At 36.6% G+C, this 18025-nt stretch overlaps 1 long non-coding RNA gene across 1 annotated transcript in view; it reads right to left on the bottom strand.

Moving 5' to 3' along the window:
• Positions 1 to 14931, bottom strand: part of LOC114007528 (uncharacterized) — a 143951-nt gene extending 129020 nt beyond the window's left edge. The window contains exon 1 of the long non-coding RNA XR_003549142.1: positions 14790 to 14931. This is a non-coding gene — a long non-coding RNA (uncharacterized LOC114007528). The remainder of the gene's footprint in view (positions 1 to 14789) is intronic.
• Positions 14932 to 18025: the final 3094 nt, after the last annotated feature.

Genomic DNA, 18025 nt, shown 5'->3' on the forward strand with positions numbered 1-18025 from the left:
TTCAAAACTGCTTTTCTTGAAATTACCAGCTGAACTTGCTATTGAAAGTAGTTAGATTACTTATGATATTGTGTGATCAACAAAATGTTGGGGGAAAAGGAATAGAAGACAACTGGAGACAGCAGAGATAGTGTAATAAGAGAGTGCAATAGGGCAGAGGGTCAGACATGGGGTAAAAAAAATATATATGTATTTTCTAGTTTCATATTCATATATGTATATGTATGAAACTAGAAATGAGATATTATTGATGATAACATGCATGATGAAGTCACTATGCAGTTTATTCTAGATGGGAAACCACATTTAATATGTTGTGATGATGCTCAGGGAATGAATGTAAATTAATTAAAAAAAAGTTTCAGGAGAAAAAAAAAACACTAAAACTGTTCTTATTGAAATTTTTAAAAAATGTGTATTTGATGACTGCAGTAACCTATATAGCCCCAGCTAGGTACTACTTTATAGTATGTTCATTCTACTCACTGAGGTTTATGCCTAAAATCAGACTTGGGTTCATGCATATGTATATATCAGCTGCACTTGCTATTGGAAATATTTAGACTAATTAAGTTCATTAGCAAATCAATTAAAGCGGGGGGAGAGGCATAGAAAGCCATGGATATCAGACACAATGTGGGAGGAGGGTGGGACACGGCAGAGGGTGAGGGATAGGGATAGGGAATCAAGGATGGCAAGAAAAAACAAACAAACAATATATACAAGACATAAGAAATGGAAAATTATTTGTTGATAACATGTATGTTGATGTGCTTGATTGAGCCAATAAACAGTGTATTCTGGATGGAAAATTCATTTTGTATGCTGTAATGATGTATAGTGAATTAATGTAAAAAATAAATTTTATGAAAAGGAAAAAAATATATAATCAACATTTGGACCCAGGCACTCCGATACAAAACTATTATTACACTCCTTTCTCTCTCAAGTCTGCAAACGGAACATGTACAATAACTTCTAGGACAAAGATCTATAGCTTTACTTTAGACTTTATCTAAAGTAAAGAGTATTCCTTACTCAATAATCTAGGTTTTACTTTTGCTTTTGCTATTACAAGAAACTATAAGTGATCTGATAACCTATAATAAAAAACATCTTAGAATTTTGTCTGACTGTCTTGACTTATAATACTATACTATAGTTTTTTTTTAATAATTATTATTTTTTTAAAAATAGGGTCAGGTCCATAGTATAGTGGTAATGTGCTACTCAAGAGAGGCTGGCTCCCATGTGACCATAGTGGTTCAAATCCCAGGCCTGGTCAGCCTGTGGAGAGTGCTTCTTTCTCTCTCTCTCTCTCTCTCTCTCTCTCTCTCACACACACACACACACACACACACACACACACACATTCACACATATGCACTCTATCATGAACAAAGAAATAAACTAAATAGAGTAGTTATATACACAAATACATACACTATGGATATAGTGTATATTCTTTTGTGTCTGACTTTTTCTACTCAACCATATATTTATGGCATTTATGTGTGTGTGTAACTGTAATTCCATTGTTTTCCATGATGAATAGGTTTCTCTAGGATGAATATACGAGAACTGAACATTTACATAGTGTTCAGTTGGGAGCTCTGATGAATATTGCTGCGATTATTAGTAATATCCTTATACCTGTCTTTGGGTTCACATGTGCTTGCATTACTTTTGAAATAAACTGAAGGATTATATGATATACATATATTCAGCTTTAGTAGATAGTGCCAATTTTTCAGAATGGTTGTATGTGTTGCACTTTCACCAGCAATAAGGTCCAATTTTTTTCTATCACCAAGAGCAATTGTTGTTCTAAGTCTCATTCATAACCATTCTAGCAAGTGTGTACTGGTATTAAATTGTGGTTTAATGTGCATTTTCCTGATGACAATGAAGTTGAGCATTTTTACATATATTTATTGGTCAAGTATATGCCTTTTTTGTTATTTATTGTTGCTATGTTGGGCATGTGCTCCTCAGAGAGAGAGAGAGAGAGAGAAAGAGAGTGGAAGTGAGAAATCACCACCACACCCCCACATACCCCCGCCACCCGCGCCAGGGTAACGCCCATTCTGCAATCCCTTCTCCTCCAGTCTCCTCTCAGGATTTTGAGCACACATGTACATGCACATGTGCCTGGCATGGTTTTCAAGCCACAGAGTCTGGGAATCAAACAGTGATCAGTCATGTGGGAGACCAGTGCCTTAATTACCACACCATCAGCCAGGTATTGCTCTATTTTTTTTTTTTTTTGCTTACTTTTTTTGTTTTAATTGATGAAGGGCACATATGCCCTCAAGACAGGAGAGGGGTGGGGGAGAGAGAGAACATTTTCCCATGGAGTATGGTCACACTGTAATCCTGTCTCCATTTCTCCATCCTCTCGAGATTTAGGGCATACATGGGCAGTGTGTTTTTCAAGCCACCCATCTGGGATATGAACAAATAACAATCAGCCACGTGGGCTCTAGTTCCTTAACCATTAGAATATGGGACTAGCCCTGGATATACGCTACTGTAAAGTATGATTTTTGACTAGTTTTCCATCAAGTGAGCTATGTTATTGATTTGTAGGACTTCTGCATATATTCCAGATCTGAGTCTTATGTCATTTTTTTTTTTTCTTTTCTGGAGTGGTTTTTGCTATAGGGCGTGTGTGCTCACCAGAAAGACAGAGAGAGACAGAAAGCGAGAAATCACCCCCTGAGGGGATGGCCATGACGCAATCCCTTCTCTTCCATTCTCCTCTCGGGATCTTGGACAAGCATGCACACACGCCCAGCGTGAGTTTAAGCCATTGGATCTGGGTCTTGAACCATGGTTGACTACATGGGAGTCCAGTGACATAGCCATTATGCCATCTGCTGGTCCCAAGCCTTTTGTCAGTTTTAAGGACTGTGTCTCTTCCCTCTTTGTGGCTTGCCTTTCTCTTCAAAATGGTGTTATTTAAAAAAATAAAATTTTTAAGTTTTAATATAGTCCAATTAATAATTTTCCTCAGAAATAATTATTTTTATGCTCTGATTAAGAAATATTTCTCTCTCTTTGGTAATAATATACTCTCCAGTAATGTATTTTAGAAATTGTATTATCTTGTCTTTCACACAGATCTTTGTTTCATCTGAAATAGATATTTATGTATAATTTGAGGTAGAAATATTTTATTTTGTCCATATATATATATTTATATATATATCCAATAGTCCCAGCACCACTTACTGAAAACGATCATTCTTCCATGATTGTATTTTGCCATCATTGTCTAAATCTAGAGTCTACATACATAGGCTCTACATTTTTCCACTGGTCTAGTTTTTGAGGGTATCATAATATTTTGATTTCTGTACTTTATGTCTTTTTTTGAGAGATTTTTGCTATTGGTACAGGTGCTAGTCTGAGAGACAGAGACAAAAGGCAGAAAGTGAGAAATCACTCCCTTGCAGGGGATGGCCATGCCACAATCCCTTCTCCTCCATTCTTCTCTCAAGATTTTGGATGCACACATACCAGGTATGAATTTCAAGCTGCTCGGTCTGGGTCTTAAACTGTGATTGGCCATCTGGGAGTCCAGCACCTTAACCACCATTCCACCTTCTGACACCAATAATAAGTCTTGATATTTGATATCTGAAGGAACAATTCCTCTTACCTAGTTTTTCTTCAAATATATTTTGTATAGCTTTTCTTTAACTCTCTATATTAATTTTAGAATCAGCTTGTTAAGACCCACCAAAATCATCCCCCCAAAAAACTCTTTAGAATTTTGGTTAAGGGGCATTAAATTGTAAGATTAATTTGTAGAGAGTTTGCATTTAACAAGATGAATTCTTCCATATGTCTATTTAGATTTCCGTTGACTGTTGTGCTATTCCTTTATAAAGTTACGTGTAGAGGTCCTACAAGGTATTCTTTAGACTTCTTCTTAAAAATCTGGTATTTCCTTTTATTTATTTATTTAATTTTGAGAGATTTTTGCTATAGGGCACGTGCGTGCACCAAAAAGACAGAGAGAGACAGGGAGACAGAAAGTGAGAAATCACTCCCCAGAAATCTGGTATTTTCAAAGTGACAAATAGAATCTTTAAAAGTCAATGTTCGTTTTTGTTTGTTGTGATTGAATGAAATGCAGTGATGTTTTGTATATTTATTTGTAACAACAATCTTAATAAAGTACTTGTTATTTCAAATTTTTCATATAATTACATCATTTGTGAATAATAAAAGTTTAGGTTATTTTAAATTCTTATATTTTCTATTTTTCTTATAGCACTTTCTAGGACTTTGATAAAATTGGTCATAATGGGGGCTAGCAGGTGGCATGGTGGTTAAGGGTGTTGGACTCCCACATGGCCAACCATGGTTCAAGTCCTGGACCCGGAGGCTTGCTTTCTCACTTTCCCTCTTTCTTTCTCACTCTGTCTCTCTCTGCTCAAATAAAAATAAATAAATAAATAAAGTTTTTAAAAATAATGGTCATAATGAACATGTATTATACCTCCTGATTTCAAAGGAAAAGAAAGCATTTAAAATTTATTATCACTAAGAAAGATGTTTCCTGAAGATTTTCTATAGACACCCTTCATCAGATTAAGGTTCTTTATATTTCCAGTTTGCTGAAAAAAAATTTTAAATTGTGAATATAGATTATCAATGTTTTACAAATATTGAGGTAATCATAATTGTTCATAATTCTCTTATAATAAAATATACTGATTTATTATTTAATGTTAAAGCAACTATGCCTTCCTTGTCTAACCCTAAATTGGTCATGCATATTAACCTTAATGTGGCTGTTAATATACAGTATTTACTATATAGTATTTACTACTATGACCAGGCAGTGGTACAACAGTAAAGCGCAACATTCTATGAGGCTGACTTATGTGGGAAGGTTCTGGGTTCATGTATGGAGACGTCCCTAAGTCCAATGTTATGGATATGCCCAAGATCTAGGGCTGGTTGAGGCTGGGAGTTAATTGCAGCATCAAGACCTCCTTGGGAATGCTGTCTTACTGTCTCTGTCTCTGTCTCTCTCTCTCTGCCTGCCTTTCTTGCTCATGGAAGAAACAAATGAATAATCTTTAAAAGAAAAAGAAATAGCATTACTCCTTCTGGATTGTTTCCTAAAATTCACTGGCAACCATGCTTGACCTGAAGTTTCTTTTGAATGAAGTTATTTATTTACAAAGTTTATTTATCTAATACAATTTATTTCACAACAGTATATTCATATTTCCCCATTCCTTCATCTATCTTTGAAAATTATATATTTTTAGGTAAGTTGGACTTTTTTTTTTTTTGCTAATTTGTTTATTTAAATTTCCTACCTAATTTTCTTGAAGTTGCCAATGATTATAGTTAACATGGAATTTATAGTCCCCATGGAATATTTTTGAGAGACAGAGGGATACTACAAATAATTAAAATTGTGTAATTTTTTTTTTGAGAGATTTTCGCTATAGGGTGCGTGCACTCGCCAGACAGACAGAAAGAGACATAGAGACAGAAAGCGAGAAATCATCTCCCAGAGGGGATGGTCACGCCGCAATCCCTACTCCTCCATTCTCCTCTCGGGATCTTGGGCACGCACGCACACGCGCCTGGCGTGAGTTCTAAGCCACCGGGTCCGGGACACGAACCGCAGTCGACTATGTGGGAGTCCAGCGACATAGCCATTACGCTAACTGCTGGTTCCCAAATTGTGTAATTTTTGAAGTGTTTTCTTGTTGACCTAAAATTGATTTCATTATTTTGTAGAACTTAAAAAATTGTATTATTGGGACCAGCAGTGAGGATAATGGCTATGTCACTGGACTCCCATGTAGCTGACCATGGTTCGAGTCCTGGACCTGGTGGCTTAAACTTATGCCAGGCATGTGTGCATGTGTGCCCAAGATCCTGAGAGGAAAATGGAGAAGGGATTGCGGCATGGCTATCCCCCCTGGGGGGGGGGGTGATTTCTCGCTTTCTGGCGCTCTACCTCTCTCTGTCTTTCTGGCAAGCGCATGTGCCCTATAGCAAAAACCTCTCCAAAAAAGAAAAGAAAAAATGATATTATTAAGAAACTATTTTTAAAAGTAAAAATCCAGCCACTATGGCACAGTGGTAACACAGGTGCCTTGCAAAGATGAAAACGATATGGACAACTGTGGGTTCAGATCCCCAAGTTGGCCCAAAGACATGCTGTATGTGCATGCATATGCCCAGAATCCTGAGGAGCTGTATGGCTTAGAAAAGGGGACTGAGACTTGATGAGACCCTGTCAAGGGTGCTTCTCTCTTTCTCTGTCTCCTTTGTGTGCATGTGCACATACTATCATAAAAGCAAACAAATAAAGCCAATTTATAAAACATAAATAGCTTGTCTATTTTCATTAACAAAAAACTTTTTGATATCGAGTACCTAAACATAAAATAATCCAAAAAATTATTCTTAGTATTTATGTCATTTTGATTAGTTTCATGGCTATATGTGTCACATATCACATTACTAATTCTTTTAGCAATATTGTCTTATTTTTAATTTTTTCACAAAATCAACTGCAATATTCTTCAAAATTGATTTTTTTCTTTTAAAACTAGAAATTGTTGACACTCTTAATCAACTTTTCTGTGTAGATGAACATATTTTATTTTTAAAATTTATAATTTTTTTTGGTGAGATTTTTCTATAAGGCACAAGTGCTCACCAGAGAGAAAAAGAGAGGGACAGAGAGACAGAAAGAGAGGAATCACCTCCTGGGATGATGAGCATGCCACAGTCTCTTCTCTTCTACTCTTCTCTTGGGATTTTGGGCATGCATGCACATGTGCCCAGTGTGATTTTTAAACTCTTGGGCCTGGGACTTGAACTGTGGTCTACTACGTGTCAGTCCAGTGATGTACACCATCTACTGGTCCCAGATTAAAATAATTTCAATCAAGATTATTATTTTTGTACAGGTGTTGAGGTACCTCAAAGTTCTCAGCGAATTTGTGAAATAAAGTATATTTTCAAATATATATGTATACATATGTATACATTTCAGTCTAAGTATTTTCACAAATTCTGTCTTTTTGCTTCAATTCAGAGTACCTTTCTTTGAAAAAATATTTTTGAAAAACAAAATTCATTAAACCATTTGTTTATGACTATGATTCTTTTGAGCACTCACCAAATTTGTATAAATTGTTTATGAAAATGATTCTTTTGAGCACTCACCAAATTTGTATGCTATAATACTGTAGATCTTTTCAATTTTATTTCATTCCAGTATGGAATACAAATTTATCCAATTAAAAATGACCTCCATCAGAAAATTCCTATGACAAGCTAAAATATCACAAATCCCAATTATGATGTTTTTAAAGCAAAATTTTATTCTTATAGTTTTTTCTTCCTTATTTTCTTCCTTATTTAGTTCTTCCTTATTTTCAAAAGCATGAATTTGTATTTCCATCTGTAAGTCTTGTTATCTAATTGCAATTGGTAACTGAGAGCTAAAATTTTATGCTGTTCCATTTGTTGAATATTTTCACTAAAGGTCTCCAACTGATTTTGAAAAAGTAAACCCAAATTTTAGAGTTCTTGCTTACAAGAACTTCAAAAGCATTATAGGACATTGAGGTTGAATTATAAATGAGTTCCTCAAAGACTCAAGTGTTTCTAAAATCTGACTGATGGGGAGTAGCAGAGATGGAATGTGTACCCTGCCATGCTGGTGTCTTTTTACTCACTATCAAATTCTTCAGAAAATTTTTATAGTTCATTATCAAAATTTACATATGTCTCTAAGTACTGATAACTAGAACTTTATTTTTTCTTCTTCTTCTTTTTTTAATTTGCCAGAGGGCATGTGCACTCACTGGAGAGAGACAGAGAAAGCAACTGCCTCTGCTCTCCAAATGAGGGATGGTCGCACAATAATCTCTTCTCCATTTTCTACTTGTGGGATTTGGGTGCACATCCACCATATTTTTCAAGCTGGCAAGTCCAGGACTTGAACAGTGCAGTTGGCTACATGGGATCCAGCTACCTTAACCAGACTAGCCCAGCTTTATGCTAATTAATAGAATATTGGTGCTTTGGATGTAATTATGATGTATGCATCTTAACCAATGATTAAAATACAAGTTTCAAATTTAGTAAGAATATTGCTTTACATTAGTATCACTATGTATGTCACTAATACATCATTTATAAAAAATATGAAATTTATATTTTTATTAAGGGTAATTTTGTATTCAAAGTTGAACTTCCAAACTAATTTTACAATAGCATTCACAAAATGTTCTATCTTAGGAGTGGGGTGCAGAGGGCAGACAATGTTCCAGTGGTAACGCTTTGCAAAGCAGACATACACGGGAAGGTTCTGGATTCACATCTGAAGACCTCTCCAAACACTCTAGGTGTGCAGGTATCTATATCCAGGGCTGACTGGAGCTGGAGGTGGATCCAGACACAGGGACTCATCCAGGCGGGGGGCTGGGGGCTGCTATCTTTTTATTTCGGTCTCTCTTCCTTAGGAAGAAAGAAACTTTTTAAAAAATGTCCCATTTGACTTCCAAAAGAGTGAACTCTAAAGCACTTTGTTCTGCATAAATGGATGGAATATAAACAAATGAAACATTATTGAATTAACTGATTTTCTATCTAAGCCTCTGAGGACATCATAAAACCAGTGATTACATGTTCGGGAGTTATTAAGTTAATGAAGCTAATATGTTCTTCACTGGCACTGCATTTCTCATATGTGCATAAGAAAGCTCATATGTTAATATGAGTGGAATTGATTTAGAACAAGTATTTGATCTAAATAAAAAGCCATTCTTCATAGAATGATATAAATATACCTCTGCAGCTGCTTGTGCTAATTTTTATCTTCAAGAATAGTCTTCTCAAAATGATTATTAACTTTGAAGGAGATTAATTATACTTCTTCAGCAGATTTGGGTCATCTATCTTTTATTACAATTTGTTCCTTCTCAAGAAAGGTAGAAATCAGTTCTGGCATAAGACAGTATTGATATATTCATGAGACTGGCATCTCCATGATATAATCAGTATGATTCAATTATTGCCCACTAATAGCAAGTTCTAAAACTTGAACTTTGGGGGACAAATCCTAGTATTATACAAATCCTAGTATTATCTATTTCTTTTTAAAAAATATAATGTAAGGCTATACTCTCAGGCGTGTGAAACTTAAAATCTAGATATATTTCTGGAGAAATAAATATTTTATCCTAAGAAAACTTTTTTTTTTCTTTTTTTTTGGGGGGGGAGAGATTTTCGCTATAGGGCACGTGCGCTCTCCAGACAGACAGAGAGAGACATTAGAGACAGAAAGTGAGAAATCACCCCCCAGGGGGGATGGTCATGCCGCAATCCCCTCTCCTCTATTCTCCTCTCGGGATCTTGGGCATGCACGCACACGCGCCCAGCGTGAGTTTTAAGCCACCAGGTCCGGGACGTGAACCACGGTTGACTATGTGGGAGTCCAGCAACATAGCCATTACACTAACTGCTGGTTCCTAGAAAACATTTTTTGAGGCCAGCATGTGGTATGGTGGTTGAGGTGTTGGACTCTCACATGGCCGACTACAGTTCAAGTCCCAGACCTGTTGGCTTGCTTTCTCACTTTCTCTCTCTTTCTGTCTGTCTCTAGTGAGTACATGAGCTCTGTAGCAAACTAAAAGGTGATAATATAAATAAAATTAAATAAATAATACCAGAAAAGAAAACATTCTTTACATTTTATATTACTTTCTTTGTCTTAAACTCTACTTTGTCTGACATGCTACCGTTCTATTGGTTAGTATTTATTAGTATTATATTATATAATTTCTTTATCATTGTAGTTCCAGCCATTCAAAATATCATAATATACATCTAATTATTTTAGAGCAGTTAATTTTAATTTATATTTTTTATTTTTCCTAAAGATGTGTGATTTTCTTTAATTTTTCCTTATATTCCTTTGTTATAAATATTATATCTATGTATATGTTATGTACCTTAAGCCACATGAAGCATTATTGCAATTGTCTATATAATAAAAAAATAAGTTATATTTATTACTATATAACTTACTTTGGTACTTTCCTTCTTGCATCTCTGAGCTTTCTTTCCTCTACCTAAAGAAAATCTTCCATATAAGTTAGCAAGACACTGATTTGATTAACTATTTTTGTCTGATAATGGCTTTAGTTCATTTTATTCCAAATGGCTATTCTCTCTGGGTATAGAATTCCAGGTTGGTAATTATTTTCTTTATCATTTTACATTTTTCTGGCTAGCATTATAATAACTGAGAAGTCTAATTACTGGACCTTCAGAGATCTACCTTATTAGCACTTTGGTACATTTAATCACACTCTTCAAAATATTTATTTTGTCTAGCTTTTCCAGTTGTCGTTTGTAGAGGGATTGATCTGAATTCTCTAGCACTCTATTAACTAGAGAATTAATTATTATTATTTGACAAGTATGAATGAATGGGTATCAAAGCGAAAAGCCTACATTACCTGAAATATCCTTCTTCAATCATTTTCTTCAAGGGAACTATTAGGTTGTCAGTAAAGTCATGACGTTTTTTTCTGTTTTTCTATGCAAAAGTGTATCATTACTTTCCTGACAACCCAATAATAATGTAAAAGTCCAACCTTGAATTTCAGCCAAACGTATTATTGAAATTCAGATACAACCGATAATGTTTAACAGGCTCTTAACAATATTACAGATATTATTTGCAAAGACAATATTGCAGATATGAATGAAGAGTCTTCTGAGAAAGAATCTTAATGAAAGAATGTCAAGTCAGGATGACAGAATACAAATGTCTTAGTGGTAAGGGTGGTAGTGGCAGGTGTGGTCTCTTTTCTGTTTATTCAGATGATCACTTCCTTCCCTAACTAATCTGAGACTTCACTGGATTCATGCTTGAGTTCAGTCCAATAATATGTCTTATTCAATGTTTTCAGTGAAATATCTACACAACAGATAATCTGGAATTGTCTTGGAATCCATTTTATAGTTTAATCCAAAAGAAGGATAGAGATATTTACCCTGTTTTGGCACAAAAACATGCCCTTCTTTTGAGTATTGGATGACAAGAAAAAAATCACTGTAGTGCTGATTATATCCAGGGGTTGGCAGTAGCATTAACTGCTTTTTATGAAGGCATGGTAACCAGTAAGGATTAGTTATACTGGAACCGGTGATTTTTTTTTTTTTTTTTTTTTTTGGTAAGCTTCAGAGATACAAACCCATGAGGAATCTGGATCTGATAAGAAAACGATGGATGTCCCATTAGTACTTTAACTGTGATTCTTAAATGAATTCATAACACCTGAAAACGGGAGTCATGGATATCACTGGGCTCCACGATGACATTCTGGTTTCCTAAGCCAGACTTGTAAATAAGGTTAGGTAATTTTTCATGAGAAGTTGTAGAAATAATGGTTTGGAAACCCCTGATGGTCATTATTTTGATGCCAATGTGCTTAGTGTATTAGGATGACTGATGTTCCTTCCCATCAAGCAAGCAGTGACCACTGTAAAGAGTAGATTTTATTCGGGACCAGCAGTTAGCGTAATGGCTATGTCACTGGATTCCCACGTAGTTGACCGTGGTTCGAGTCCCAAACCCGGTGACTTAAACTCACGCTGGGCGTATGTGTGTGTGTGCCCAAGATCCCAAGAGGAGAATGGAGGAGAAGGGATTGTGGCGTGGCCATCCCCCATAGGGGGTGATTTCTCGCTTTCTGTCTCTCTGTCTCTCTCCCTCTCTCTGACGAACGCATGTGTCCTATAGCAAAAACCTCTCCAAAAAAAAAAAAAAAAGAAATTTTTATTCACAAAAAATATTTGCATACAGAGTAAAGTACCAGATCTCTCAAAGTCAAAGTCTAAAATTCAATTAATTTAGCTATGTCTCCAACTGAGACCCTGTCTCCATGAAAAATGATTACTTGTATTGAAGTTAACCTGTAGAAATTGTTCCTTTCTCTAATGCTATTTAGGTTAGTGTGATGTATGTGAGATAGCTGTTCTGATATTGCTCTTTACTATCAATGAAAACATTTGCTCAACATATTAAGGCTCCATAAGACATAAACTATATGACAGACATTCTATTAACACTCTACATGGAATTTCTCATTGATCCTCACCACATATTATGGGGTAGGCATTAAAAAGAAACTGAGGTAAAAAGAGAGGAACACAATAGTGATTAAAGACTGGTAAGTAGCCATGCCAATGTTTAAAGTCAGGTTTATCTATTTCAAAGACTATGGTTGTTCCAAACCTCAACATTGCGTCCTTGAATTATGAGAATTTATGAACATGTTGGAAAGGAAACACTGTGGTATGAAATGTCTTTACAGACTAAACTGAGTACATTCACCTCTAATTTTTCTTTGCCTATATTATATTCAAGACTGGACCATAGCTATTACAAAGGATTCTTGAAATTAGCATGAATGGGGCTTCACCATAAAAGCATTGGGGAGATTTGAGAGGAATTCAAACTAGGTTTCTGAATGTTATGCACATTTCTTCAAAACTGTGGGATACATAAATAAAGCACATTTCTTTTCTATAACAGTGAATTCATTTTAAGATTACAAGAAAGTTCTGCATCTCAAGAATATAGTGTTACATAGAGACAAGAGAAGCATTGTTAGGGAGGGCGAAAAAAACTGAGAAACAAATAAAATGATGCCTTAGAGCTAAGAGATGTACACTTAACAAGAATAGAAAAAGCAAAGTAAAAGGGGGAAGAAAATAAGAAGAAAGGGTCAGACAGGAAGAAGAAAAATGAGTACAGCATCTAATTCAGCTCATGCCTGGAGAAGAAGTCCAGGGATTTAAATATTTACTCTCTTCATAGGAAGTTGATAACATTTAACTATCAGATTTTCCCACTTAAAAAGTGAAGAGAAAAATCAGAAGCATTTCCAAGTTAATTTAAAAGGTTTTTTGTTGTCGTTTGTTCAGTTTGTGGGTATGTTCCTATACTGCCTTTATTCTGTGTATCTTTGCAAATTAATAATACTTTTCAACTCTTAGATTTATGATGTTCTCTAGGCATAATCAGAGCTGAACTTCACATAGTGAAGTATAGCTGGAGTCTTCTTGCTTACAGCAAAATTAAAAAGGAAAAAAAAAAAAAGCAAAGAAGATTGAACATGTAAGAGAATACAGAGTTAAATGTCAACTGGGTCACCAGCCAATGAGCTTAGTTAGGAAATGAGTAGATAATCCTTCAGTTTCCTAGACTCATTATACATTTGTTAAAATGACATTTAGAAGTCTTGAACCCTCCTTTTATGCTGAGGAATGTCTAGATGGTGCAATAACAATGTTCTCTAGGCATAATCAGAGCTGAACTTCACATAGTGAAGTATAGCTGGAGTCTTCTTGCTTACAGCAAAATTAAAAAGGAAAAAAAAAAAAAAGCAAAGAAGATTGAACATGTAAGAGAATACAGAGTTAAATGTCAACTGGGTCACCAGCCAATGAGCTTAGTTAGGAAATGAGTAGATAATCCTTCAGTTTCCTAGACTCATTATACATTTGTTAAAATGACATTTAGAAGTCTTGAACCCTCCTTTTATGCTGAGGAATGTCTAGATGGTGCAATAACAATTCGATAAATCAGTCACAGAATTCAACTTGGTAGTGCTAAAAGTCACACTTCAAGCTAGGCAGGTAGCCTGTTTCCAGAAGTTGTATAATATAGGAGGAGAAAGGATGAGGTAAAAACCAGGGAAGCTGTAATTCTCAGGCTGATTAGAAGCTACAGGTCAAACTGACACTGTCATAGCTTTGCCTTAGTCTATCCTAGTTGTAATGTTCAAGAAACACTACTTGTTTATTTCTTCATTTGCTCCAAGCTACACATTTCATTGAAACTGGATAAAGTTAAAACTGTTGAGTTTCTCTTTGAGACTTTAGAAACTATGCCCCACAGTTTTTCATCAGTGTCTTAACTGGACTGCCCACAATGAAGATCTCTGAGGGAGAAACATGTCATCAAAAATTCAAGTTCTCAGTCACACCTTTTAATGAAAAAAAAAAAAAATTCCTCTTCCCACTCCACCTCAGCCTCTGCTCTGCAGGGATCTCTTTAAATAAAACAAACAAGTTCTAAATGTCTCTAGGGTCCCTCTTACCCTTGTCAAGACAGTGTTGCCCACTTTTGGCTATAAGATCTGGTTTTCTTCCCAGTAACCTGGTGGTCTTGGCAAAACCTCATGCAGGTTCCCATGCTACACATCCAGAGATTGTGGGGTTTGGTGGTTACAGGGAAGGAGCCAGAGAATCTTGTGTTTTAGTCTCTGCTGAGCCACTCGACTCTCTGACCTTGCAGATGAGTCATGTGGATACCATTGACTAAAAGGGAGAATTTGGGGCAAATATAGGCGCCTCTGAAATCCAGATGCTGTTGGTAAGTTGTGTTTTCCCAGATCAAATAAACAAGCACAAAAAGCAGTCATCCAGGCTCCATGGAAAAATATTATGTGCCCCAGATGTTTTCATGGTTGGTGGGTGGCTAAATTAGGTTCTTGTTTTGTCTAAAGGTATTGAGTATATATAAAAAATTATATAGCAACAATCTGGTGTCTTGAATCTCTTCAATTATGAAAACTACTAGTCTTATAATATTTCCGTGGAAAAGCATAAACATAAATTAAAATCCAATTTAACAATAAAATACACTGCTTGCATAATGCAGAAAGGTTAAAAGTATCACATCAAACATTTAGATGCCCTAGACCATTACTCACAGTTATGCTGTCTGGAGTCACTTTGCAATTAACATTAGCTGTTAGAACAAAAACTTGAAGACCCTCAGGTTTCTCAGGAAAAAAACGCTACACACAATTTGCAATTTCTTGTATGACATTTGATCTTACTAAGCCAAGAAAAAAGTTCCATTAAGTTTCAATTTCTGTTGAGAGGGTAGCTGGCATTTATATTCTCAGTCTAGGGATGTTTGTTTTTAGAATATTTATTGGGTTTGGGCATTTACTTCCCTCCAATTGTGAAGTTACAAAATAGATGACTTGGAAATCCCCAAAGAAGCCAGACTTGGTCATTCTAACTTTTCTTAATTCCTGCTTCTTTCCTTTTCAAACACAATCCTAAGGAATGCAAAGATCCTTTCTATCTGGAACTGTTCACCCTTTCTCATGTTGGAGGAAACCTGAGTCAGGCGCATTTAGGCTGCCTTCTCACCCTTCCCATCCTTTTCTTTATTGCCAAGGGTGTTTCTTGATTAAAAAGCCCTTTTCTAACATTGAACAACAAGTAGGGTGTTCCCATCTTTTCCCTCAGTCACCTAGGTCTTCTCCAACGTCTTTTAAGCTCCCAGTGCTATAATCTTAATATACTAATAGGAGAACATTTGATGTAGAAGTAAAACAATCAAAAGAGATTAAGAGATAGGACCATGGCAGGGGCCAGCAGGTGCCTTGGTGGTTGAGGCGCTAGATACTCCTACATGGCCAACCACAGTTCGAGTTCTGGACGGCTTGCTTTCTCACTTTCTCTCTCTCTCTCTCTTTCTCTCTCTCTCTCTCTCTCTCTCTCTCTGTGTCTGTCTCTCTGGTCAAATTAAATGAATTAATAAATAAAATTAAACAAATAATTCTCTAAAAAAAAAGAGAAACATGGGATAATAATCTTGGCTCACAATAAACATTAAGAAATAATCTTCTGGGACCAGCAGTTAGCGTAATGGTTATGTCGCTGGACTCCCATGTAGTCGACCGTGGTTCGCATCCCGGACCCGGTGGCTTAAAACTCACGCCAGGCGCGTGTGCGTGCGTGCCTAAGATCCTGAGAGTAAAATGAAGGAGAAGGGATTACGGCATGGCCATACAGCCTGGGGGGTGATTTCTCGCTTTCTGTCTCTCTGTCTCTCTCTGTCTGTCTGGCAAGCGCATGCACCCTATAGCAAAAAGAGAGCGCACGCCCCCCCAAAAAAAAACCCCAAAAAAAAAAAAAAAAAAAAAGAGCAAATCATGGAAAAGATTTCTGGGTTGATAATGGACATTTAAAATTCCATAAGACATGTAGTAAACTAATAAATTAACATTTATTAGGCACTTCATACTTAGTGATTTTAAAGTGTGTTAACCCATTTCGTCCCATTATAAAACTGTGAGGTAAATATGATTATCACCTTTTGATAGAAAAGAAGCCTGAAGAGTAGAGCAGCAAGAAGGTTGCGTATAGCGCCCCAGGTTACACGGCTGCAGATGATAGATGTGAGATGTGAACGCAGGCAGTCTGACCAGAACGTCATTTTCTTTTAACATGTTATGATGAGGGACCAGCAGATGGCATAATGGTTACCTTCCTGAACTCCCACATGGCCAACTGTGGTTCGAGTCCTGAACAGAGGCTTGCTTTCTTTCTCTCTCTCATGTGTGTGTGTGTGTGTGTGTGTGTGTGTGTGTGTGTGTACATGCCCAAAATCTCAAGAGGAAAATGGAGGAGAAGAGATTGCAATGTGGCCAACTCCTCTGGGTGGGAGGGTAATTTCTCATTTTCTGTCTTTCTGTTTCCCTCTCTCAGGCAAGTACATGTGCCCAATAGCAAAAATCTCTCTCTGAAAGTAAAGAAAAAATGCTATGATGAGTAGTTTCATACACAAGATTTATACGCTTTACTGGCTTTGCCTATGTAAGTCCATAAACCTTATTGTAGAACCAGCTCTTCATCCATTGAATCCACAACATCATTATTGACCTTAAAATCCCACTATACACTATGGACTCCTTTGTCTCTTTAATGAAAATAAGCAAATCCTCCATCCAGCTGTCTCCCATCCTCTGTATGTGACTGTTTAAGGACACTTTCTTTTAGAATACTTGTTGGGTTTGGGCGTTTACTACTCTCAACAGTAAGGTTCCAGAATAGATGGTCTGGAAATCCCCAAAGAAAGCCAGACCTGGTAATCCTGGCCTTTCTTAATTTCTGCTTCTTCCCTTTTCATCTTTTCAGACACAACCCCAAGGAATGCAATGATCCTTCCTCTCTGGCACCTCTCACCCTTTCACATGATAGAAGAAACCTGAGTTAGGCACACTTTGCCTTTCTCTTTATCCTTCCCTTCCTTTTCTTCATTGTCAGGGGTGCTACTGAGCTATGGAAATATACTAATTGCCCAAGGTCTTGTCCTACACTCTTTCCTATATGTGTACTGTCCTGGTTCATCTGTCAGGCTAAAACACCTCACCTCCATTATGGTCTCTTCTGATTAAAGAAAGTAACTCTCCTATTTACTCATTGAATAAATAGTTATCAAAGATTTACCATGAACTCTGTATTATGCTATGACATAGAAGAACCATGTCAAATAGGATATATAGTTCTTTAGTTCATTGAGTTGTTAAGTGAGTCGAGACAGGAAAATTCCCGAGAAGTGATTACAAGACACCATCACTAACTTCTTATGTGCCAGGGGTATAATAAAATTAACCTACATAAACTCTTCCGACTAAAATTTAGTTTTCTTTTCCTTTTTGTAATTTTTCAGAGGGCACATGTACTTGCTAGAGAGGAAGAGAAACAGAGAGACAGAAAGAGAAAGTGAGAAAGCATCCCCCAAGGGGAATGGTCACATTGCAATCCATTTTCCTCTATTCCTTCCTCTGGGATTTTGGGTATGCACCCAGCATGTTGTTTAAACCACCAGGTCTGAGACTCATATCGCACAGTCATGTGGCATCCGGCTGCATTAACCACCACACCACTGGCTAGCCCCAAATGTATTTTTCAACAAAGCAAATGTAAAAAAGCACATTTTCCTATAATTTTGTGTTCTTATATAGAATAGGTAATTCTAAAGCTAGGGACATAGCATACGCACCCACGTGTGCAAATACACCAATTAAAAAGTAAAAACAGAGCCGCACGCCGGGAACGGCCTGGCCAGCGCCCCCCCCACTGGGGGGGGGCACGCGGCCAGGGGCTCACGCCCCCCAGCGCAGCCAAGAGCCTCTCCCTGCCCGTC

The sequence above is a fragment of the Tupaia chinensis genome, unplaced genomic scaffold (assembly GCF_000334495.1).
Source record: "Tupaia chinensis unplaced genomic scaffold, TupChi_1.0 Scaffold000028_1, whole genome shotgun sequence".
NCBI lineage: Eukaryota > Metazoa > Chordata > Mammalia > Scandentia > Tupaiidae > Tupaia > Tupaia belangeri.